This window comes from Meleagris gallopavo, chromosome 22 (assembly GCF_905368555.1).
Source record: "Meleagris gallopavo chromosome 22, MGAL_WU_HG_1.1, whole genome shotgun sequence".
NCBI lineage: Eukaryota > Metazoa > Chordata > Aves > Galliformes > Phasianidae > Meleagris > Meleagris gallopavo.
Window position 1 is genome coordinate 12,059,436 of NC_139425.1, and position 24,941 is coordinate 12,084,376.

General features: G+C 41.9%; 1 long non-coding RNA gene across 2 annotated transcripts in view; it reads right to left on the reverse strand.

Moving 5' to 3' along the window:
• LOC109370811 (uncharacterized) overlaps window positions 1–24,941 on the reverse strand; it is a 141,866-nt gene that overhangs the window by 91,127 nt on the left and 25,798 nt on the right. The window contains exons 1-2 of one of the 2 annotated variants that reach the window (XR_014887786.1): window positions 14,377–14,439; window positions 10,939–11,010 (exon numbers count right to left, since the gene is read on the reverse strand). This is a non-coding gene — a long non-coding RNA (uncharacterized LOC109370811). Of the gene's footprint in view, window positions 1–10,938; window positions 11,011–14,376; window positions 14,440–24,941 lie in introns of those variants that run through there. The other variant, XR_014887785.1, reaches the window with a different exon arrangement.

The following is a 24,941-nucleotide window of genomic DNA, read 5'->3' on the forward strand; positions in this document are numbered from 1 at the left end:
GGATAGCTGTGTCACAATGGCACAGAGGCTCTGCATCAAGCTTCCTGATGTGCACGCTTTCAACAGAAGAGGGAAAGAAGATCCAGAGTCCAAGGAATGTATTTATTTATGAGATCAATAATATAAATCCTTCTATCTTTTGCAGACAGAAGCCTCAAAGGACAACGCGAGCATGACTCAGGATGACCCTTTTTGTTTTGGTTATGAAAGAAAACCAAGCAGACATGAGAAGGACCTGGGTGCTGTCCTGGCACCCTGATGCCCCAGAAGAAGTGAGAAGCAGGGGAGGGGTCTCCTCTCCTCTTGGCATGCTCCAGACTTGCCTCAGTCTGCTCCTGTCCCCAGGCATCTGCTGAATCATAGAATCACAGAATCACCAAGGTTGGAAAAGACCCTCAGGATCACCCAGTCCAACCATGAAGGTGGACTTCATGTGTAACAGAGGGAGGCCAGGAACTGCCATCCTCCACTGAGCGGCCCTGCTCAGCTCGGCCAGGAGGCAGCTGGCTTTAAAGGAAGTGCAGAATAAAGAACTCGAAAAGATGTTTGATTTCCACCCAACCTCTCCCTGGGATTTCCAGAACTACTGTGCTTCCAACAGGATGATGACACCTGTGGGCATCTGTTTGCAACACCAGAGCCTGTAAAAACGTGGCCCCAAGTGTCCATGATGAAACAGAGAACTCGTAACTGTTGTGATGGAGATAGCCCAGTTTCTCCTCCTTTCATTTTTAACTACAGGAATCCAAAATACAGAAAAGATGATGGTTAAAATTCCACATAAGATGACAGAGATGCTTTTTGCTTGTTTCTGGGCAATGTGGTGAGATTTCTTCGTAGTTCTGTGACAGAACCTCAGCCATGCTCGTGGGCTTTTTTTGGGGTCAGACCATCCGCAGCTCAGATGCAGCTGAGCTCTCTGCAAAGGGAACATTCCTCACAGCCATCTGAGATGGCAAACCTTCCCAGTTCCCACCGCCCTAAATCCTACTCTGGCATGAACAGGTCATAAGATCTGGCACCTCTGATTCAGCTTCAAACTCAGCTTCTATCCCAAACGTAATCCAGGGCAAACTCCACCTCTTGGCACATCTTCAATAAAACATCATTCTACCTGAACCTCAGAAAAGATAAACTATTAAAGTAATAAGAGGATAATTTAACCTCTTTAATCAGATAATCCTCCAGCACATTGGACATTTATTTGCACGATATATTCAGCAGTAATGAGTTTGCAGCTCAGATTTAAACAATTCCCCACCCTCAGAAAAGCTGAAGGAAGTGGTTGAGACGTTCCGTATCTCAGGTGCCATTATGTGAATGTGAAAACAAATGAGTTTAATTGGGGAGAAATTCATCCCAGACAGAGGGCTTGCCCAAGGCCCTTGTCTGAGAAACCCCACTTAACTCCTCTCTAGTAGAGTAGCTACTCAGCCACTAGATACCAATTAAGCACTACTTATCTTTCTAACGAAGGGCTGAAGCTGAAAATGAATTATTGTTTTGATGTGTAAACGATGTTGGTTTGGTAAGGGAGTGAAAGTATTCTATCTGAGGGGACAAGCAAAAATAAAGCGATAAAGTGTTTGCATGAACATACATGAAAGTTCTCCTGAGCTTTCCACAGCTCTGCACTAGCAACGGAGATCCAACCCAGCACTCAGCCCAAAACTGCCATTTCAGCAATCCTCAATCCCTCCTCATCTCTGTCCCAGTTTCAGCCAAACGTTCCCTTCAGAGACCAAAGCAAACAGAAGTGCTTCCCTGAAAACTAGAATTGCTCATTTCAGCTTTTGCTAAAATCACTGATTTCTGTTTCTAAGCAGTTGCTCATGCTTGTATTTCCCACAGTTTCATACATGCATATATTAAATGCTCAAAAATAAACTGTTTTACTTCGGTTCAAACCAAATGGTTCTTCCAACTTCTGCATACCTTTTCGGCTGATAAAAACGTTACAGAAATGTTCTGAATTTACCAGGTCTAATTGTTTTCCTAAACACAAAATTGTCTGGCAGTAATGAAACCAGCGATGGCCACAAGGCAGCTGACGGTCCCAGAATATGCAATGGATTAAAAAACAAAACAAAAAAAAAAACACCCTGATTTGAGTATCATTATAAATTCAACTTAAGAAATAATTGTTGTGTTTTCTTTAGCTTTTGCTGAGCTGTGGCTTTACCTGAAATGGGGCACATCTTCCAAGTGGCTGCAGTAATGAGCACTGCTCCTCAGAAGACAATTTTCCTGATACAGATCTTTGGAAATGAAAAGAGCTCTCTTGCTATGGAACAGAAAAGTGAAATATGATGCTTCCTCCAACCCCAGTGCCAAGGACGTGTGAGATAGCTTGGAGCCCCTGCAGTTTGCATATTGCTGCCATCTCTGGATAGGTGGATGCTGAAAGGACAGACTCTCAGACAGCATGCAGGACTATAAAGCTCTGCAGAGAAGCTGTCCCCACCACTGGTCTTCAGCTCGTGGTCTAAAATCCTGAAGGATTGCAGAACATACTTTTTTTTTTTTTTTTTTAAAGCAAGCCTATAATGAGATGCCTTAAATATTTTATGAAGAAGTGCACTCAGCCCACTAGAAGAGGTTGAAAATTACCAATACAGAAGAAAACTCATTTAAATCTGTGGGAGATTTTTATGTTTTTAGAGTGGAGCTCAGAACTCCTCCTTAACAGCCATGAATAATATGACATCTATCTGAAGACAATAATGCACAAATTATTTAGGCATGCTTGTAGTCAAAACTCCACTTAAGGCAGCAGGACTTGTGATTAACTGTTAGGTACATGGATATCTCACTGACACCCTCTGAGGACAGACTGCGTCACAAAATCAGATTTCAGAGAGTAGCTAAAGCAGAATAAAGTAACGAGCTGTCAGAGGATAGAGGAGGCATGGCCACTGGCAATGCAGGGCGGAGGGACACAATGGTCCTTCACACTTGTGAAATATGCTGGTTTTCTGAGATAAGAACAAGTGCCACGATTACTGTGTGAACAATGTAAACTAATCTATAACAAAAGGCCCCTCGTTCTTGAAAAATCACTGGAAAATTGTTGGAAACCCACAGTCAGGAACCAGAATCTATTTATGGGTTTGGTATCTACAGTCAGATACGTTAATTGCCAGTTTATAGCTTAAAAGAGACAAAATGTCATCCTACAGAAGTCACCTAGCTTTAGCTCCACCTTAATGACACACACAATAAAATTCCCTTTGCATGAGTACAAGATCAAATCCCTCATCCCAGACTGTAATTACACAGTAGCTGGGGAGTAGCTGCCATATTTCCTTTGCAGGGTCATACAGCTCATTAGTCAATCATATTACTGAGACACTTTCAGTATTAATAAATGAAGGTGGTGCTCATCTCATGGCTGAGGATGGATTGTTTTTTAAGGAAATAAATATTTGATGCGTATCTTCACAGTGTCTTCAAGAAAACCATTATCACTTCAAAATAGTTTCTCCAAGCAAACAGTGCAATTATATCATTTCTGTCCGAGACAAGTCATGATAAGGCGCCGGGCTGCGTTCTTGTTTTCACACTGCAAGTCCAAAAATCAGCTGTGGGATAAGCTGGTGAAACTTCAAGGATGTAGTTGTGGAGGAGAGATGGACTCAGGGCTGCAGCCACCTGCGTTAGCCAAAATACCTCTCCCAAGCTCCATTCAAGGTGATTCACAAATAATAGACAGGTCTTGAACCCACCTTCATTAGGAGCTTTTCCACAAGTAAATCCCACTCAGTGATGGGCTAACAGAATCCAATTCTTTGCTTGGATGCTGAAATCTCCCACTTAACAGGAGTAATTACCGTCAATCCATCTTGCTAGCTTGTTAACATCAAATGTCTCACTCTGTAAGATATGAGAGAGTTAATTTAATCAGCAAAAGTTGTTTGAAATGTGTTTCTCCAAAATTCTCAGGATCGAACCCCTCTAAAAGTGAGGGGGGTTATACTCAGAAGTTAATTGGATGCTTTTAAAAATTCCTACTTGGTAGCCAAACATCGAAAGTACATAGCCCTGAAGAATTTTTCCATTCAGGACTTGAAATCAAGTTTAAGAAATTGATTTTGGAGCCAACAAATATCTCTGAATCTGCAATTTCTGGCAGCTGGTTTCCCTGCTGTCACACAATGCTGCAGTGTTACGATCACACCCCAAATATTAATGTGTGACCCAAACTGCTGCTCTGAGCTGGGGCTGCAGAGTGCTTTGGAAAGTCCGTGTTGCAAGAGACACTGGCCATGTTTGAAAGGATGGTAAATGAAATACCTGAAGAACTTGTCTATTTGTAATAGATTTTGCAAAAACTTTCTTTGGAAGCATTAAACTGCCAAAACTAATCTTTACCACATCCCACAGAGATTAAGACTGATGGCAAAAAGAACTGTAGCTATCTTTGAAAATACGTCTCCTAATATTCAAGCAAAGCATCATTTGCTAACTTAAACACACCACATTTGGAGTGCATATTTCATATTCTGTCCTCTTACCTCAGAGGAACATAGATTTTACAGGTTTTTTCATTAGAGCAAACGCTCAGAAACCAAACAGAAGAGTAATTTGTTGTTACTGTTGTTATCACTCAAAATTTTTTTATGGCAGCATGCAAAATCCCCTGTCAGGATAGTGACCCTGTGACATTCACCTTTAAATAATGCATAGGTAGATTTCAATTAATGGTAATTGCAGTTCATGGAGCAGGAAATGTAACGCTGACACAGAACTGCAGGGCAGCCCTTCCCCTGTGCACTGCATTCACAGCCGTGCAGCCCCCTCACAGTGTGCAAAGATTAAACCACGGGCAGGGTGGAGGCTCAGCTTTTTGAGATGCAATTACCAGAAATGGATTCTTTTAAATAATTTTAGTAATTGGCTGCACTTGGCACTCAGGGAAATCTTACTAATTGGAAAAATAACAGTAAGCACCACTCTGCAATAATCCCACGGCGTGTTCTTTAACAGAGCTGCTCCTGATTTGCACTAGCACAAGAAATGCAGGCCTACAGTTTGCAGAGTATTTGACTCATCTATTCATACATAAGTCTCAGGCACATACACATTGGCTTCAATAGAACCAACCTGCTATAAGGCTGGGAAAAGTCCAGGCATAACATTAACACCTGGTTGCCTCTCTGCTCCCACCAGCCCCTGCCCTACCTACAGACACTGCCAAGAAGACACAACTCCCCCAGCAGGCTTTGAGAGCCATCTCCCTGCAGAACACAACCAGCAGAATCCCAAGCTCTCCTGGCTGCCGTGCTGGCTCGGCGGATGCTGAGTGCTGATGGTGCTGGGAGGGAGTGCTGGCTTCTGCTAAACCTGTCTGCCTGCAGCTGGAGCTGGGGTTGCTTACACCCAGTTGTTGCAGACAGTGAGGAAACCATCCGGTGTCCCAAATAAATTAATGAATTCTCCTCCTCCCAGCAGACTCAGTGTTAGAGCCAGGAGCCGTAATCGCTCTCTTGCTGCCTCTGAGTCACTGTCAGACAGAGCCCAGCACAGAAGTCTGCAGAGTCAGCAGAGGCAGCGTGCTGCACTGTGTCTGTAATTCAGTAAAACCAGTTTAAAAATAAACTCCTCTTCCCTCAGCCCCTCCATAGGCCCTGTGCACATGCACGAGCACTGCGGATTCCCAGCGTTTTGGGAGAGAGTACCTGACCTGCATGACAGAGCTTTTGCCCCTTGTGTCAGAACCGCGTTAGTCCAGCCCCGAAGCAGGCAGATGAACCAAAGCTGAGGTTTTTGGAGAAGCCTGAAGGAGGTGAGCATTCAAAACCCATTAACGTTCAATGGGAGTGAAGCATTCGCACTCTCAGGTGCCTCTGGAAGTCCCAGCCTCTGCTTTGGGGTTAAATTGAGGAGCTGAGGACAGGAGCTTTCACCTTGTTGCTGCGCTTCCTAAGGACAGAGCAGAACCAGAGCTGCAGAGACAGGTACTGGGACGCCCTGCTGCTCATCACAACCACAGAAAACTTTCTCACTCCCCTTGAGCCCACTGTGACCTCTCCATAGGCCAGAGTCATTGCAGAGACAGAGTGGGGATCATTTCCATTTGTCTCATTTCCACTTCGGCTCTAACCGCACAGAAATGGGAACTTTTTGTAATGAAACATCACTTTGATCCATCCATATCTGCTTCTGTCAAAAAATTACTAGTAACTGGTAACCCTCTGCCAATTCCTCTCTGCCCCTTCACCAGATGCAATGTTTCAAAATTAATTGCCAGATCCATGCTGGTGGTAATAGCAGTCTTTAAGTACATTTTGAACATATATGTAAAATCTGAGCCATGTTGATTATAATAATGTTATAATTATAACAGTGTATAACCTGCTGAGAATTACAGCATTACAACTTGCTGGGAACGTCGATGTTATTAGCAATATTTATTGAATATCAGTATTCCATGTGAAAGTTTCTGCAGCAAAGCTCAGCTGCACGCTTGATCAAAAAAGTAAAACCCCAAAACAGCTCACAAGGCAAATATGATTAAAAATCTGGGGAGCACCTTGGGGGAACTCACTTAAACTGTGTCCAAAAATGGGTGTTAATCCATGTATTTTCATTCACTTTATTATTTCACTGGGACAAAATTGGGTTTTTTTTAGGAAGTAAAAGAAAAGAGAATATTCTCATTAAAGCTGGTAAAAACACTTCACAGCTTAATTTTTCAGAATGTCTGATTTTTTCTAACAGAACTACACTACAAAAAGAATTTGCATTTAATTGGTTTCTACTCTATGAACATTTTCCAAAATGATTTGTCAAATTCATTTAACAAGTGAAAAAAACAAAGTGATATTTCACCAAATCACACAGCTGTGTTTTTGTCATCTGCCTCACTTCAGTAGCATGAAATAGTGCTGAAAAATGCATTGGCACTTAAGCGTAAGTTCTATTATCCCAGCAACCTCCAGTGTCCACATCAAGTAGCCGGAGATTCTGTGACCAGCTAAGATCAAATCTGGCCTTACATCAAATTCCCACTCCCCAGGTTGTAAACAGTAATAATCGTGTAAGGTTTTAGAAGAGCTCATCCTGGAACTGCTGAAGATGAACAGACAATCCTTCCCTTCATGGTGTAATTGGAACACCTCTATAACAGGATGTCTTAAATTCATTATTCCACCCCAGAATAACACAACAGCACTGTGAACTACTGGTCCTTGAAACTTGTTTCCACTGTCAGTACAAAATTAAAATTTCAGACATTTTCCCCAAAAATAATTCATAGACACTAAGTGCACACTGCAGACACTCACAGCTCAGTCATGTTCTTGTCCCCCAGCTAAGGAGTAAGAAGTTCTACTGTTCAGATGCCCAAAACTCCTAGCCCCTTATTCACATCCAGATTACTGGAAGTTCTATGCTGAAATATCCCTGTCTGACCCCAGTGCAAATGCTTTTCCATCTGATTCCAGGACAGTTATTTCAGATAGTCAAATAGTATCTTATATTTGCAGTGCGTGCTCCTTTCCAGACAGTCCTTCCATGCCATGCAATGAACACCAGCACTGCAATGTTGGTGTGTACAAACACAGACTCATGGCAGGTTGTGCTGCAATAAACCCACAAGTTGATGCTTTGGGGGATGAAGGAAGCAAAGGGACTGGAAGGTCTCCTCGAGCCTCTCTTTGCCAGCCCTATCAGGAGCCCTGCAGGAAATTCTCCTCTGCAACCCACGGAGCACAAGACATCAAAGACAAGAAAGACAGGCCAGTGTTAGGACAGCAACTGAAAGCCAGCTTCAGGAATGCTACAGGATATGAAAGAGTGCCATGGCCAACCACTGTAACTTGGCGCATCAGAATCAATAGGACTGGAGGTGTTGAGATTCTAAGCCACAGGACATGCCTGCACAGGGCACCTCAACCTAATGAAGAGATACCTAAGAGCTAGGTTAGGGATCCAAAGCAGCCTTTCTGCACAAGCATAGTGTGGTACTACTTTGCCAGCTGCAGATCCCTGCATTTCATGCTCGTGCAGGTATTTGTGTTGCACCACATTGCAGCCATCTCTAATTCCTCTCTGCACAAGTTCCACTGGTACAAACAAGTATACACAATCGTTTCCTGCCATTTGGTGCAGAGAAGACTGTCTAAATACCTACAGCAAGGCAAAAGCCAGGAGAGTAAGGGAGGCAGGACCCCAGCCCCAGCCTTTGTCAGGCTGCTGACGGGTAACACAACACTGCAGGGAGATCCAGGAGGGACTGTGCCTACTTGCACAGGGAATTCAAACAGCTTATTAGCAAAGCCATTTTCTTTTTTTTTTTATTATTATTACTTTCTTCAAACAAAGCTAATAAATCAAATCACCCAAGATGCACATTATGCAAAGCTTAATTAGATTTGGCACACATCTCGCTAGGAGTAGCACCCATCTGACTTTAGATCAGAGAACTCAGGTTTGATGGGTGGAACCAAATCGCCCACTTTAGAGTTGCTAAATCTACTTTTAAATGCAGTGTGTTTGCATTTTTTCACTCTGGGACCTGGAGGAGGTTAGCTTTGTTTGGCTTTTGGGCAATGGGAGCAGTAGAAGAGGATCCAGGATCAGAAGGATACATGTTTATGAAGAACATAAATCTCTTATTCTGCAGGCATGGAAGAATCACACAGAGTTGGCAGAAGCCTTTTCATGGGGCTACATTTCAGAAAGCTGCTGTGAGCTTCTGGAGCTCCTTCCTTGACCATCATCTCTTCTTTTCTAAGACTTCTGAGGTATTTCTAATCTACGTATCATAAAACTTATGCAAAAATACAATTTTGACACCATATTACTTGACAGAACAATCCTCACTGCTGATATATCTCTTGATTTTATTGCCCACAACTCCTTGAGAAACAATATCTGGTGAAAAAATCCAGCTGTAGTTTACAAAAAAAAAAAACAACAACAAAAAAAAAAAAAACACATTTAGAACCACACAGGTAAGAAAACTGTAAAACAAAACCTGCACCACGCCTGCCTTCCTGCGACAGCACCCACACTGCGTGTCTGCAGCGCCGTCCCACCAAGCGCCTGCAGTGGGCAGCTGATTTCCAACAAAAAATACAGAGAATCAGCAAATAACTCAGTGTAACAAACATTTAATTAAGAAAACCCTGTGTCACTTCTACTCCTAGCTGACTGACAAAACAAAAGATAGTGTCAAGTTCTCTGGGGTGACACAAACGTTCAGGATCTGCCTTAAAAGAGGATGCCAGCCGAAGCCTGAGTTTTTTAATCTAAATACCTGATTTTTTTTTATCTGTTGGATGGGAGATTCACATTTGTCTTATTTACAAGTACAGAAATAGGCAGAAATAATTAAATAAAGGGAGGCCAGTTCATGCTCCAGTGCACCACATACGAGAAGTTGCGGCTGACAATGACATTGAAAACCAGTTGTCAGTCTAATGTAATCAAAGAGACAATTGGCTCTGCTGGCAAGAACTGAATTAGTGTTTTCTGTCTGAATCAGTGTCATCTTCTAGGGAGCAGTGAAGCTTATGCAATGATAACAAAACGCCCCAGAAGCTGCATTTGTTACTGAAATATGGTGGTGCTTTGGTGCTATGTAACCTCATTCTGTAATGTAATATACCTCATGGTCATGCTGCTGTTCTCATGTTTCTTGCAATGATACAATTCAATGACCAGATACTAGATCAAACTAGACAACCATAATATCAAAACTTTAAAAACTCTCCTTGAAAGCTAATGTGGTTTATTCTCAAATGCTTTCACTGCTCTCTCACACGCTGTACACACACGCAGAGCACAAATTCAGGGCAGGAAGTCCAGGTCTAGATGGAGTTTCAAAATGTGCATGCTTTGGGGACGACAGAAGGGTGGATGGTACCAAACTTCATTTTCCTGGAGAGGACAGTGGGTAAAACTCAAACCAAGGTCAGATGTGAATGACGTGTGTATTTTGCTACAAGAAAAGTCAGTTTAAAACATATTCATTGCTGGTGTTATGACAGCACCCAGGAACTTCGCCTTTGTTTCTGTGTCAGTTCATAGAATGAGATGTTTTTGAGGCTGGAACATGCTGCATGTGCTGCCCCTGCACTGCACAGCTGCTCTGTTGGCCCCCTATGGGAGATGGGAACGGCGCAAGAGGGTGGAAGGACTTACAGCAGCACCTCAGCAAAACCACTTACCCTCAAATAAACGTCACTCCAGTGCTAGAAATGTTCAAGATTTTTGCATTTGCACGTAGTTATATGATCTTAATAGTTCTGTTTATATGACAAACACTTGGAAACCTGCTGTTTACTTAGTATCTGTCTTTTCCTATAGTTCAGCAGTGTTGATAAATAGAAAATCCAAGTATTAATCTAAGTAATAATTCGCTTTAAACACATCTCTTTTTCATCTATAGCTGTTTCTTTAAAGGGGTACTGCTACCATAGGATGCTCTCACTGGACTGACAGACATGAGCAATCACCAGGTGGTGGATCTCCTCAGGCCAAGAAGACACCGGGTGATCTGTCACTCCAAGGCAGGACATCTAAATACACTCTTTTTAATTAATGCTCCATATTAAATATTCGCTAAGACTTATATAAATTATTTCCTTGTTCAAGACTCAACTTTTCTGTCCTTGTTCAGACAAAGCTCTCGTTGAATCAGAATGTGTTTACCCAACTAAGACAGGATATGACTACACTTTAAATCTGTTGTACTACCCTTAGTCTTTGTAAGCCTCTGGTCTTGCTCAGAGAGAACAAGGGACAAGTCAAATCCTGAAGCCCTTCATCTGCAATTCCCTCTCCATTTCTCCCAAAGCCACCTCAAAACATTAAAAAGAAGAAGAAAAAAAAAAAAGAAAACAACAAAAAAAAGAAAACAGAAAAAATCCTCTGCCAAAAGAAAGCCATTCAAGCACAGGAATTTTGCAAAAACAACAGAAGGAGACTCACGGGAGCGGGAAGCGTTGGTACGTTGCAGCTGCCAGACCGGTGCTTCAGACTGGGCCCCAGAGGAACTCCCTGCTGAAAGAGAGAATGAGAGAGATGAAGAGAGGAGCAATGGTTTATGCATCCCTGGTTTGTCAAGCCAAAGCCCCAACAGGAAATGTTTCACTAAAAAAGTTTTGTAACAGTGTGTGTTTTTCACATGTACGGGGTGAATTTTGTAGGTCACTTCAACAACTGCTTTGATTTACTGAGACGAGGCGAGGAAGAAAAGAGCCCAGTAAGAGCAGCACAGATGATGACCACATCCCTTCACCTTCCAGTCCAGCTCTGCCCTCTGAAGGCACGCCGGCTCTCCAGTAGTGCTTATTTATATGTCACATTGCAGTGATGAATGTTACTGTTGCTCTCAAAAACATATGCTCAGAAGTTTATTATGGCACTAAATATGGGCTGGGTAAGAATCTGGATTGTTTAAGTGTCAAACAGTGACAACATGTGTACAATACAACACAGACATCAAGGGAGAACCAGCTCAGCTAATATGTGGTATTCATATGAGTCTTGAAGAACAAAGACCACCCATAAAGCAAAACCAAAGCTGCCATAAGAATAGGTGGTACTGCTTCCGTCATTGCATACTGTGTGCCAGTTGGTTTCCTAATTAGATTTGCGAGCTAATAAAAGGCATAAAACACAATAAAAGAACAATATGTTATAACTTCTCCTGTGACAGACACCGCTGTAAATTCAGTAGATTTTTGATTCTAGTACGTAGCATGTTTGTTTTTCTTATAGCTGGGTTTGTTTTCTTTCTATTTTGCATGGCTTGTACCTTTTCCTGAGAATGAAGAGTTTCTTACAAAGGATAGACCTGAACGTGACAGTGTTCAAGTATCCATGCATTTGCTAAGCAACAATCAGCATAAATAACTCCCATATTTCTCAGCATCTTTCAAATAATGGGTTTTTGTTCTATTTCATATTGCATGCTCTTAGAACACATGGTAACTTGGCTAGTAGAAAAAAGAATCATTAAGAAATTTAATTCAATCCCAAGGAAACCATTATAAAATACATCTTCTTAAATGCTTGTGTTAGAAGTTAGGCATCTTGGATACAGCAGCTGCACATGAGAACTGATGGGGCTCTATTATAGTACAGGATTGGAGAGTTTGACTAGAACGAGAACATTGCTGGACAACACTTTGGAAATACTGAACAAAAAAACGAGTGAAAGGAAAGGGTGTCAAAAACTCAGAAGCAAAATGGTTTGAAGAGCAGATAAAGCAACAACAACAACAACAAAAAAGACGTGGGAAAATTAGACTGAAACCTAAAGCATCTTTATCGTATGGATATCAGTGAGTTGTACAGTAATTTTTTCCCTTTATATACTGAGCCTTCAATATACAGTTTTCCTTTCTCAGTGACAGTTTCTAACAATGGCCGAAATAAAAATGACTGTAAGAGAAAAAAGCAGCAAATTTTGCTCACATGAATTAGTATTTAAACCCCCCAAAAACCCTGTCTGCCCTCCATGGTCTGCTGTGGGCCTCAGAACACAGCCCTGCGTTTGGCAAGGTAAGAACAAGCCTCAGAAGTCCTTAGACTTTCAAACTACACAGTGGAATTTCTGACAGATGCCACCTCAGCTTAAGATGAACTGGGGAAAGCTGGTTAAGAACATGAACAATCCCACCTCCACCACAAATTCAACAGCAGCGGTCCCAGTCCTCACACTCTTGCACCAACTACAAGCTGCATGGTGAACAGGATTCGCCCAGTAAGCCAACAGCTGAAACCTCTACTTCGATTATAACTGCAAGGGGATTTCATTGCAGACACCACTGCATATTCAGACGGTCTCTTTGTCCAGCACTGCTGTCCTCCCCAGCCCTTTGGAGCACAGCATGGAGCCTTTTCCCTGGGCTTTTTCGGAGGAGGTGGGTTGAGTGAGGTGTGGGTGCTGGAAAGAAAGATATATTGGCTCACAGTTAAACAGCTTTTTGTATGCACAACCCAAGGCATAAACAAGTCAGGATTTGCATACTGGACCTTTGCATATACAGTCTGTGCGCTTTGGAAAATTGTTCATTAGTCCTTCTATTTCACGGGTGTGAAAACCCTAGGTCAGCTTCTTTATGTTTTAAGCAGTATAGAAATGAGTGTGAAATAAGGAAATCCACAAACATCTTTCTACAGCACGCAGACTGTATGAACTGGCAGTTCTGACCCCGACTGAGGAACAGCAAGTTGAAATTATCCGGCCTAGGTGATGGAGAAGGCCAGGCTGGAGGAGCACAACACTCTGTGCAGCCCTTGGGTGCCTGGGGCAGAGCTGGGCAGGTGACAGCTCCGGGCTGGACCGAGGAGATGCCATGGGAAGTGGATGTGGGGCAAAGTAAAGCAAAGCGCAGCAGTGGTGCAGGGACATGTCACATGAGTCTGGATGTGCTGTTCAGATTTCTGTTTGTTTTCAAAGGTTTCTTAAAAGGAGAGGACCCCACGAGAAGGTCTCTTGGAAGAAAAGCATTTTCAGAAGCAACTTGAAAAAAAGAGAGGGTGGGGGAATCTGATTTCATAAATGATATATAGAAGTATAATTATACGGTTTCAAATGCAGTTCCAGTTCACTTGTCTCAGCAAGAAATGCTGGTGTGTGAGAGAAATCATTTATATTGCTTACTACGTTTTTTCAATCTTGGCAAGCACTTTTTCCATTCTAAGATGTGGGAACACCCACAGCAGTAATTATATACCTTAGCAAAAATACAAGATAACTTGTGTTCAGGATAGTGGGGGTTCCCCTCATTTCTCAATGAATTCTCAGGAAGAGGAAAACTGTTCTTCTACATATTCCGCACATGGAAAAAACTATTACTGAAAATTCAAACGTTGTCTCCATGTACTGAACCAGATCTGTTATGTAAAACATCTCTTAGGAAAAAGCTCTGTGAGACAACTGACCAGTCATTCTTTTTCAGTTCTGGATACTTTATTTTGAATGAAGAAGGACAGTCCTCACAGTTTAGTGCAAATAAACAGTGCTGGTGGTGAGATGCCACCTGTCTCTAAGTGCCCACCAGCCAACAGGGCACGTTCATATCTGTGTGCCAGTAAAACCCAGCATCAGGATATGAAAGCCACTCATTCTGAGCCTGACCCACCTCTGAGATGTCTGCGGGGCAGAAACTGCAGCACTGGGGCAGAGGCAGATGGAGCTGCAGAGTCCCAGTTGTGCTGTGGGCTGGGGCTGCTCACACTCTCCTGTCACATGAACTCCCGAACCACAGCTGCCCCCAAAATACGTCATTAAGAAATAAGTTAAGAAAAGCTCATCCAATCAATCAGGTCACATCCACTCTGTATTTCATGCCCTGAAAAAGTACCAGGTTATCCAAACAAAATTTAGCTCCATTCTTTTCCTGTTCTCATTCTTACCGAGGCTAAAGGAAAGTTGGAATGTTCGGGCTTTAATGTTGCAGGTGTGTGTGTCTAAACTCTGCAGCAAAGAAATCTTATTGTATGTAAGGGAACTATTCACTTCTGTAATCCTATCCACCTGCTAATATTTGCAGGACAGGCCTTGGGGACAGCCACACTTTCTTTACCTGAACTCATTTCTTCCTGCATGCAGATTTATCCCAAACATGCTTCAAGATACGAAGATATGATCACTCATGTTTTTGTTTTTAATTCTTCTGTGGTTGCACAGCTCTCAAATCTCAATAAGATTTAATTACATAATGCATTAAAGGAGAATTGAGTTAGCTTTCCCTACAGTTTCTTCAATATTCTCCTTATTAAAGCAGATGCAGATCATCAAGGCAAGTAATGATAAATAATGGTCCACAGGCAAAATTACTACAGAAGTCTGTAGAAAATCTGCTCCTGCACCCATTTTGTGTTTTTTGGTCTTAAAGCCTCCAGATCTGGGGACATCACACTGATCATGCAGTACCAGAATGGGAAAATCGTGTTTTTCTGACCTGTTACCCCAAGTTACCATTAAATGTCCCATCCTGAGTTGTATTCAATTTAAAAATTATCTCTCTGTCTTTAGAAACATAACATAATATTTCTCTGAGGCTTCTTTGTTCATCAGTACAAGCTGATGTGTGTTGGAATTCATACTCTGAAATTCCAGCTTCCCAGAGTTCGCTTCACAGCTACAGGAGAGATTCCCACTGCCTCCAGGAGCACTGGGATCCACGAGAGCCCACCGCAAGGCTGAACAATTCTGTCCAAACTGAGTGATGTGGGAAGGATGGAAGCAAAGGAAAGGATACACAGGCGTAGAAAAACATTAAAATGAAGAACTATAGGTTTTATTCCAAGCTGTGGGCATTTGAAATCTCCAAAAATCAACCCACATAAATGCTCTATTTTAGTATTCAAAGGTGAAATAAAAATGAACTTGCATATTCCTTTAATTTTAAATTGTTCACTCCCAATCTATACCTAATGCTGGTGGGAAGCATCTTGCAACTTTCCCTTAAGTCACCACCTTTAATTCAAGCTGAATTATGGTGTCAGGTCATTGAGAGCACTGCATATTTCATAATAGCTTTGCATTTGTTTGAATGGTATTGGGCACAACAGGAACAAAAAAGATGGCTTTCTGGTTAGCATGCTAGGTTTTTAGCATCTTCAACTATGGAGCCAAATAAATAATTTAAAAATCAGATTATTATAATGCAATTTTCTTACGCAGCTCATAAAAAAAGAAAAACAATTCCCCTTGCTGCTCCCCCCAAGAAAACCCAGATGCACACAGAAAAAGCTGTCAAACTCAGTCTTGTCCAAAGCAGATCTGCCAATGTTCTGACAATGTTTGCACTTGCTTGTCAAAATGGTCACTTCAGCTGAACATCATTTACACTTTGGCTTACAAATTAGTTATGTAAATTACCTGTAAATTTGACATGAAAAAAAAAATCCACCTGCCTTTAAAGTTGTACACATAAATATACACCTTTTCTCTATATACTATAGGAGGTGGTCACAGGGCCGACTGTTCCCAGCTGAAGCACTGCTGCAGATGATGATGGCACACGTGGCTCCTGCACTGCCAGCAGCTCAGCCTGGCGCTGCCGCCTCTCTTGTGCCTCAGTTTCTCCATCTGCAGAGAATAGTCCTTGCTTCACCTAACCAACGGAGAGATTTCCTCCTATTTGAAAGCCAGTTCACAAGCTATTTTAACAAGCGGTCTGCTCTCTGAAATTGCTTAGAAAGCCATCACAGCAGAACGTGGCTACCTGCAGGACTTCATGCTATTGACCCAGGTGGAGCCCACCCTGGGGAGCAGGGTCAGCATGTAAAGCTCTGCATGCTGCAGCTAACTACAGGGCTGGATGAATGCCTTCGCTGCTTCTGTCTTTAAGCATTCAGCAGATTTTAAAGATAGCTAACCGTGCTGTTATTAAAGAGAGCACTGAGAGCTTCGTCATGGATTTCTTTCTTTCATTTGTATAAGAAGTTCAGCTTAAGATGTAGACAAAGACAAAAAGGATCAGTTACAATAGGAAGAGAATACCCAATAGTGGAAATCCTGTACCTGGGACACTCTGGCTGAGGTGTGGATCACAGTCATCTGTATATGGAATAAATACATTCCATCTATACCAGTCGTGGTGGAATCTTATTATTAGGATATTGCAAGGACAGTTACTGGAGACTGGCTCTGTCTAACAGCATCCCAAGTCCTTCTGGAACCACCACTGAGGCAGGATGTCAAAGGATGGGTTGCACTTTGCTACTCCACACTGCTGGGAGCCCCTGTTAGTGGCTACATCCTCCCCACCTCTTCCTTTCCTTTGCAGCTTCTTGGATCCCAAGACAAAAATAGCAATGATTGTTCCAACTTGTCAAGGGAACACCCTCTTGAACATTTATTCTTAATTGCTTTTTTAACTTATTCTTTTTTATCCTGTAACAATTTTTCTAATCAAAACTTGCTTAACACTGTTAATAAAAGTTTTGACTGTTAATGACAGTGGCTAACCCCTTGCAAAATGCATGCACAACAACTTGGCTATATTTAGTCATTACTATACCTAAGCATAACATTAATCCGTGCCTCATAGGACGTGCTGACTTTCCACTAATTACCAGTGGGTATTTGAGATCCCAGAATTAATGTGAATAAGTAAAGCCTAAAGCATGAACACGGTGCATCACAGAAAAGCAAAGCTGAGGCTCAAGATCTCAGAAAAGGATCAAATTATGTATCACAGTCATATGAAATAGCCTATGCTCTACAAATCCTACCTATGCATCCATCTATATGGTAAACAGAACAGAAACCTGAGCCACGGAGAATATCCTAGAAACACCTAGCATGTTGTCAGCCCACATAACTGTGTTCAGAGGAAGGAAAAATTCCAGAGGGTCAAATAACTGGTGCGTAGGTTGCAGGTAGTCTCTTGAGTCACAACTTAATTACATGGTACGAGATCAACACTGTACATGTGCAAGGTGAGTTTAGCCTGATAGTGTCCTGTTTTCCAACACACAGCCCTACAGAAAAAGAAATAAAACCCTGAAGAATTTGCAGAGAGCTGAAAAGAGAGCGAAACAGCTCAAGTGATCCACACTTACACTTATTATTAGAACCGAGAGAAAGCTGTAAATAAGTCTGTGAATATTCTGTTTCATTGCATTCAAGTTGTTTTCCAACCTGATTCTTCAAGTGAGTTCCTACACATCAATCTCTGTGAATACCAGAGCAAAAACTTCTGTCACATAAGACTTTGGTATGCTGCTTGATCAGGACATGGGAAGGGCACAGGTCTGAGATAGTTGCACAAGGGTGAATTTTGCTTAGAAAGAATGCATTTGAAATAAGCGTCTGTCTCAAAGTATGAAAAGAGTGAATTTTAACTCCAGATGTGTATTTACCCCAACCTTCACTTGCACCAACCCTTCCCCCACCCACTTTACCAGTCAGGAAAAAGCAGCACATCACGAGACCTTGGTATCTATTACAAAGAGCTTAAACTTTAAACACTGGAAACCCACAACGAACTGCTGGCAACCCATTACTGACAAAGAATGAATCAGGAAATCAGTTCAAATAACGAATACATTGAGAACATCATAATAAAGTCAATTATGATTCATACACAGAAAACAGACACCATTCATTCACTATCATCCGGTGAATAAATCACTGAATTCCTCCTTATCTGAATACGTTTCTCTAACAAAGCTGGATCTTTGAATAGCATTCTAACTTAGCGTTTTCTGACAGTAAGGGAGAAGGAAAACCTATGTGAAACATGCAAAGGGTCAGTCTTTCTTTGGCCCAGTGCCCCTTGGCCACCCTGCTGCTGAAAACTGAAAGCCAACGCAGATCGTAACCCAGGTTATGGCTGCGTCCCACCACGCAGCCCAGCAATCCATGCGGGACACCCCTCAAGCCAACACAGGAGTCAGCCTTTGTAGATAGATATTTTCACCTGAGGTGAAATCCTGGCCACAGTGAGAGTGAGAGAAGTTTTGCACTTGGCTTCAACAGACCCAGACTTCGGGTTTGTCTTGTTGGCAACCAGGGGACAGGAGGCAAAAGCACGTTTTCCCTGTAGGTGCTCCTTTGTATTCTTCAACCACTTTCATCCACTCCCGTGCGCTTCAAAATCTTTAGCCAGACAGCTAGTTTGCATATGTTTTTGAGATATTAATTAAACACGTACAAACAAAGAAAAACCTTGAAGCAAAAGAGAAAACACAAAGAAATTGAGGAAAAAGTCTTCAGAAGTCTCATGTAAGCCAGTCAATTGGGTTTTCCCCACAGATTCCCCTACTGCCTTGACTTCCCCAATCCACACACTCCACTAATTCCAACAGTGAATCTATACATTCACAATCAAGTGAAATAACATAAAGACGTTAACCACAAAGCTACATGAGTGTAACTGCACACAAGCATACGCTTGTTCTAAGGAGGGGATCTGATCCACCTTGAGAAATGCATACAGCACACTCTGTTAATCTTCTGGTTCCTGGAATTACTCTGTCCACAACAATGCAGCAATTACATTAAAATAAAAAAAATAAAGAGGGAAACAAGCAAACAAACAACAACAACAGAACTCCAAACATGTAAAGCATTGTGACAGAACAATAAATCAGGAAATCCTATACAACTTCCAGCACAGAGATTACTGACAAAAAAGAAGGAAAAAAAAACGTGGGAAACGGAGACGTTTTCAGTCAAACTTTCAAAGTGAATCCAGAACCTCAGATGATTTGATGAGGTGTATTCCTTCATTAGCTCCGCATTTCAGCATGATAAACATGCCATGATTGTTCTATCATCATCTTCCTTTGGGAGGCTGCCCAACTAAAAGACTCTCAAGCAGCACCCTACCATAAATGATACAGCTAAGGAAATTTTTATAAACTTTTCCACAGAGGTGCAAGATTTCCTCGGGTCTATCCAGGTCATAGTTTATTTGGGGTTCAAATAATACTTGGCAAGTAATAATGGCTTATCTTGTTAATTTTGCTCTTGGGAAAACAGCAAGAGGTAATCAAATTCTGCTCCTGTTTTGTATGTTTGTTTCTTTCTTATAAAAGATTTTTTTCTTTCACAATGAAACACAGATAAGAAGTTCACCTCAACAAGATAACACGTGAGATGGGTGCAATTAACTCTATGGAGTAATTTGTTTTCTACAAGACCCATGACTTCAATAACATAACATCTAAAATGCTTGAGGTATCAAAAAACTGGAAGCAAAACCAATAAGAGTAAGATGAAATGTCAGCAGATGGATTAACATCATCAAGAATGTGCCAGATTCTTAAGGCTATATTAAGCAACTTTTTTTTGTTTTTGTTTTTTTTCCAAAGCAAATTCTATGATCATTTGAATAAGTTTACCATGGAACTTGGTTTCCCTTTTAATGCTCATTTCCTATTTTCCTGCTGTTCCTCATTACTACTCCTGCAGGGAGAGGGGCTGTTCCCAAAGAAGTGTCAGTTCTCCAGTGTTGGATATGGACTCCTAACCTCAAAGGCTTTGGTCCAAAGTTCTCCACTCTTACAAATACTCATGATCGTAACACCACTGTTCATTCTGTTTTCTTCTGAATGGTGTCCAATTGTTTTGTTTTACTCAAGATAATCAGTCACAGGTTTGGATTTCTTTGTTGATGTCTTCTTTATCTGCCTGGACAGGGGACTATTTTTTCTAGTCCTTCCTGAACAACAGCTCAAAAGCAGCCTGTATAAAACATACACTGAATGAGATGATCTGACATCTTAAGGATACATATGGTCCATCACACTCGTGCCATGCATGTTCAATAAGTGCAGGACAGCTGGGATGCCTCGAGCACCTGGGAGTTTTGCAGGTTAACCACACAGCACTGCACTGCAGTGCAGAGATCCCACACCTGGTTTGTGCCCTCTGACTCCAAAGCCCACAAACAAATGGACAATGCACTCCATGTGCTACACTGGCCATTGTTTGTGCAGAACTCACTGGTAATCTTTAGAGATAACGATACTTTTGAGGTGCACAGACTGAGCTTCTCAAATGTGCTCTGACACTGGTTAAGACAGGGCATTCATTCATACCCTTGATAAAATATTAAAAGCTAGTCTTAACATAGAAAATAAGTGCAGTAATTAAAAGGCCCTTCAAAGCTGTCTTCCTACATTTTTTTCCAGATTTGGCACTTTTTTAAAAAATAAAAAACATAGTTCCCTTCTAGCTGTGCTTGTCAGCCATCACCTATGTGCTATTAGTTGTCCAAGGGTCTGAATACACACAGCCCCTCAGGGGATGACTATATATAAAATATGTGAGACTCAATAGACAGCTGATTTAATATGACCTTATCAGCTCATAGCACAGTGTCTCCTACCATTTTTCTCTGACAAAATTGAGGTGTTTTTGGCAGAAGGCAATAGATACACACCATATCATATTTAGCTCTATTCCTAGAAATTTAACAAGACTGATGCAGCCTTTCCTGTCATTTTTCCTCTTAAAACAAGAATTTCAACAACATGGGAAAAAATGGCACATCACTGCCTAAATGCCCATAGCATTACTGTCGAGAATACAGTCATGAAAGCCTTGCTTTACTCTCAAGTATATCCTCTGTAAGGCAATTTATTTAGTTAAGAACTTTTCCATTTGCTTTTTGGGGTTTTCAGTTTTCCAGTGCCCTAAATTAGACCAACACAAGCCAGCAGAAAGAATAGAAATTCCTACGCGTGGGAGGACTCAGCCAATTAAGCAGACGACAGAAACTGCAGTCTTGTGTAGCACAGAGGAAACAGCCAGCAAAGGGCATGATGTAGGATATCCGGCCAGTTGCTGCCACTTTGCAAACACAATATTTCTAGAAACAGCAGCAGAGGAGATGCACAACCGGTTAACTTTCAGGCCTGTTTTCTCTCTCCCAAGGACAACAGCAGTGGGAAACGCAGCCCTGCCACAGCTGGCTGGCACCAGCCCAGCCATCCCTGTCTGCCCTCTGCTCACCCTGCACCCCTGCAGCACACGTAGCAGTGCTGGTAAGTGAATCTCAACCTGTGCCATTGCTCCCTGCGGTCTTCCTCGCTGCTGCGCTCTGGATTTTCAATTAATTCCCATGAAAACAATCAGCTCCCTCTAGAAACCGCTTTTGATTCTGCATAAGTTTGTTCTAATTAGCACCGAATAACAAAAGTCTAACAGTAGCACCTATTCTACCAACATTTTTAACAAGCTGTCAGAGAAGGAACAGTGTGAATAACAGCTGAGTTTAATACGCTACTTTGTCTCATTTTTTCATTATTTGCATTGAGTTGCTTTGAATATTTTTGGGTGACCAAAAAGACTGATTTTGAGGCCAACCGAGCAGTTCTCACAGATCTTTGACACAAAGAGTTTGGTCTCAATAAAAAATAAGGCCATGAAAAAATCTCCCCACATGACACAGGGCTGTGTCATCCAACACGTTTATTGCCCAGGTTCCCTACTGGAGCAACTCAAGATGTAATTATCTCAGCTATGCAACAACCTTTACTTCTAAGCATTTCAATTCTTCATATTCTCCAGAATAATTGCAATGGGAATATTTTCTAGCATCGAAATAATGGTATGTTATTGGATCTCAGAGGGGTTCTTCCTTTACCAGAGATTCAATCCACACATGATAAATATGGCACCTTCCTCTCTGAGAATCTGAGGCTGTGACCTCATCCTGCTGTGCTCCTGCAAGACCTGCAGGCTCCTTTAGGCTCCAACAGGGGCAGAGAGCACTCACAAGGAGTGAAAGAAGCATTTGCAATTGCTCTCTATGCCAGCCCTTTAGCTACAGAACAGCTCTAGTATGGAGACGGGGCTTCTACTTCTACGACAGAAACAGTGGCAATTCTGATTTAGGAACCCCTGATCCTCAAATCACTGGAGCGTGGGGAAGTACCAGTATATGTTTATATAAACCTTCCTGCACTTCCATTTGTCCATACCCAATGAGAATGGTGAGTCACTCTTCAGATGGAAAAGATGCTTCAAACAAGCGCTCTCTTTTTCCATGAAAAGCGACCAAATGTGTCCTACCTGGTTTGAATACCTACAGATGACGAGGTAAGCACGCTGCAGATGGCCCAGATCTCAGATGTTACAAACAGGAGTAACTCCCTTGAAGTCATCGGAGTTCATCCAATTTCCAGCACCTGAGAATGCTGCCTACTGTTCAAACCCGATTCACCCTACCCGCTGCAAACATCTGCATAGAAAACAGGTTTAGGGAAGGAGAGATTGACAGCATCATTCCTGATATTCTGTTTGTGGGCCGGACGACAATTTATCTTGTCTCTGATCAAACCTACCAGCTACGAACCAAGTTTCACAACTGCAGGAGGCTTTGTGTTGCAACTTGCAACAAAAAAAATGTCACATCATGCATTATGTCTTAACAGATCCGTATGCATTGAACGCTTCTTGTAGGCTAAGGAAACTTTATTATAGGATTTTTGTTGTTGCTGTTGAATTGAAGAGATGTAGCTCCAGTCTTTGAAGTTTAAGACTAGTTGTAAATTCCTTGAAGTCAGCCCTATTTCCTTTTATATTAGCATGTTAACAAGCTTTGGAAGACTGACAGACCTTACAGGAAGACACAGCTGGGTGCTCCTCTAGTCTGGGCTTAATGAAAACCAGAACATGAAGCTGAACTCTGCGGCTTGTCTGCTGTTTACAGACTCGGCAGGAAGAATCCACTGCCCCAGTGATGAAGGCATAATGTCCTCATCAAATACTGATACTTTCTGTACTACCAAGGAAAACAGTTGGGATTAATTAAGAAAGGAAATGCCACAATATTTTAAATTACTTCTGTAGTTTAAACCTCTGTACCAGATGAAGTTCAACAATAAAAAAAAAAAAAGAAGAAGAGAAAGAAGGAGAAGAAAGGATTTTAAAAGGGCCAAAAAAACCAAGAAATCCTGTGAAAGATGGGATTTTGCAAATGGGGTCTGATTGAAGAGTGAAAAGCCTAACTGAATCAAGTTCAGACTGAACGATCACCTTTCCACTCCTCCAGCATGGAGGAGGAGCCCAAGTTACTGTGGGCAACAGTAAAAAAGTAGAAGAATCCGGAAAAGCAAAACACTGTGCTCCCAAAGTTCTAATAGGAAATCAGTGTTCCTCCAGATGACTGATTTCAAAAGTTGTTCAAGGGATGCTCAAAGGATGCTCCCTCTCCCACTGACTATGTCCTCACAAAACAAGCCCTGTTGAGAAAATTTTGTACACTATCTACAGAGAATAGAGCCCACAGTGACACAGGGTAGGCAAAAGCTGTCTCGGCTAGCACTTCTGTCCTCTGGTTTTGGACAGCTGTAGTACCAGCAGAGCTTTCACACCTCTTCGCGCTGGCCAAGCCCATCAGCCCCTGCATCAGTGTGGCCACCAGCTGCACATCACCTCTGGTAAGGCCTATCCGTCCCTATCACATCAGCCTTGTGCCTATGTCCCTATTTAACATGTGTGGGTGTGCAACACAAGCCAACTTGATGCAGGTTTATTGCCTATCTTCTGCCACGCTTGTGCTGCAAGCATCCTCCTCTTACTGAGTCCTTTACACCACCCCAGCCCTTTAATGCCACGTAAGTAAAGAAGCAGGTCGTTCCTCCCATTACTGCCTGTCTGAGCCCTGACAGTTGGAAAACAAGTTTTAGAGAGCCGGGAGGGAGGTCAAGCCCTGATGCTGCATACCAGAGCTCTCCTATCTCTGGAGAACATCTAGGAATACCGTCACAACCCTGAATTTTAATAGCAAACTTTACTATGGCATCTATTTACATACTTTTCATTTAGTGAAGTATATGTTCCAACATTCCATAATTCCACATATATAAAAGAAAAATATGCATATAAATCAATTGACTGCAGGCACAACCACTCAATTCTAGTTAGTGACATACATGCAGTTTCTATGACAGCTGCATTTTTTCCACCTAGTTTCTTTCTATAATGCTCATGAAAGCCTATATCAAGTGCTTGGAACGAGACAACATTCACAGACTGAACAAAAGAACACTAACTACTGCAGTGTTAATTCACATCCTTTGTAACAAAACACAATTATCAAAAAACAAGATAAGGCTATTTACAGGGCTACAGATACTAAATCAATCACGTAAACTTTGGGTTTGCTGTTATTGTGACAACATTATCAGAAGTCTTAAATATTAACAAAGATAACCTATTTAATCTCAATAGCCACGTGTTGTATTTTCACACATGCTGATACCTTTTTGCTGCACATCAGATTTCCACGTGCACCAAGTTGTGCAACCAAAATATCCAGCCTGAACCTCATTTAAACCATGTCGTTGTGCATGAAAAGCGTAAGTTACGAATCTGTTTTGATGAACTCTTAAATAAATCGTTTATCGTGCAATGAAGATTCTTGTGATCTGCAGTGGAAGGTAAGGGGGCATTTGAGCAGTCTGTACAAGAACTCCATTTTGCAATTTAGTGGCTTTAGTGACAGCAAGCA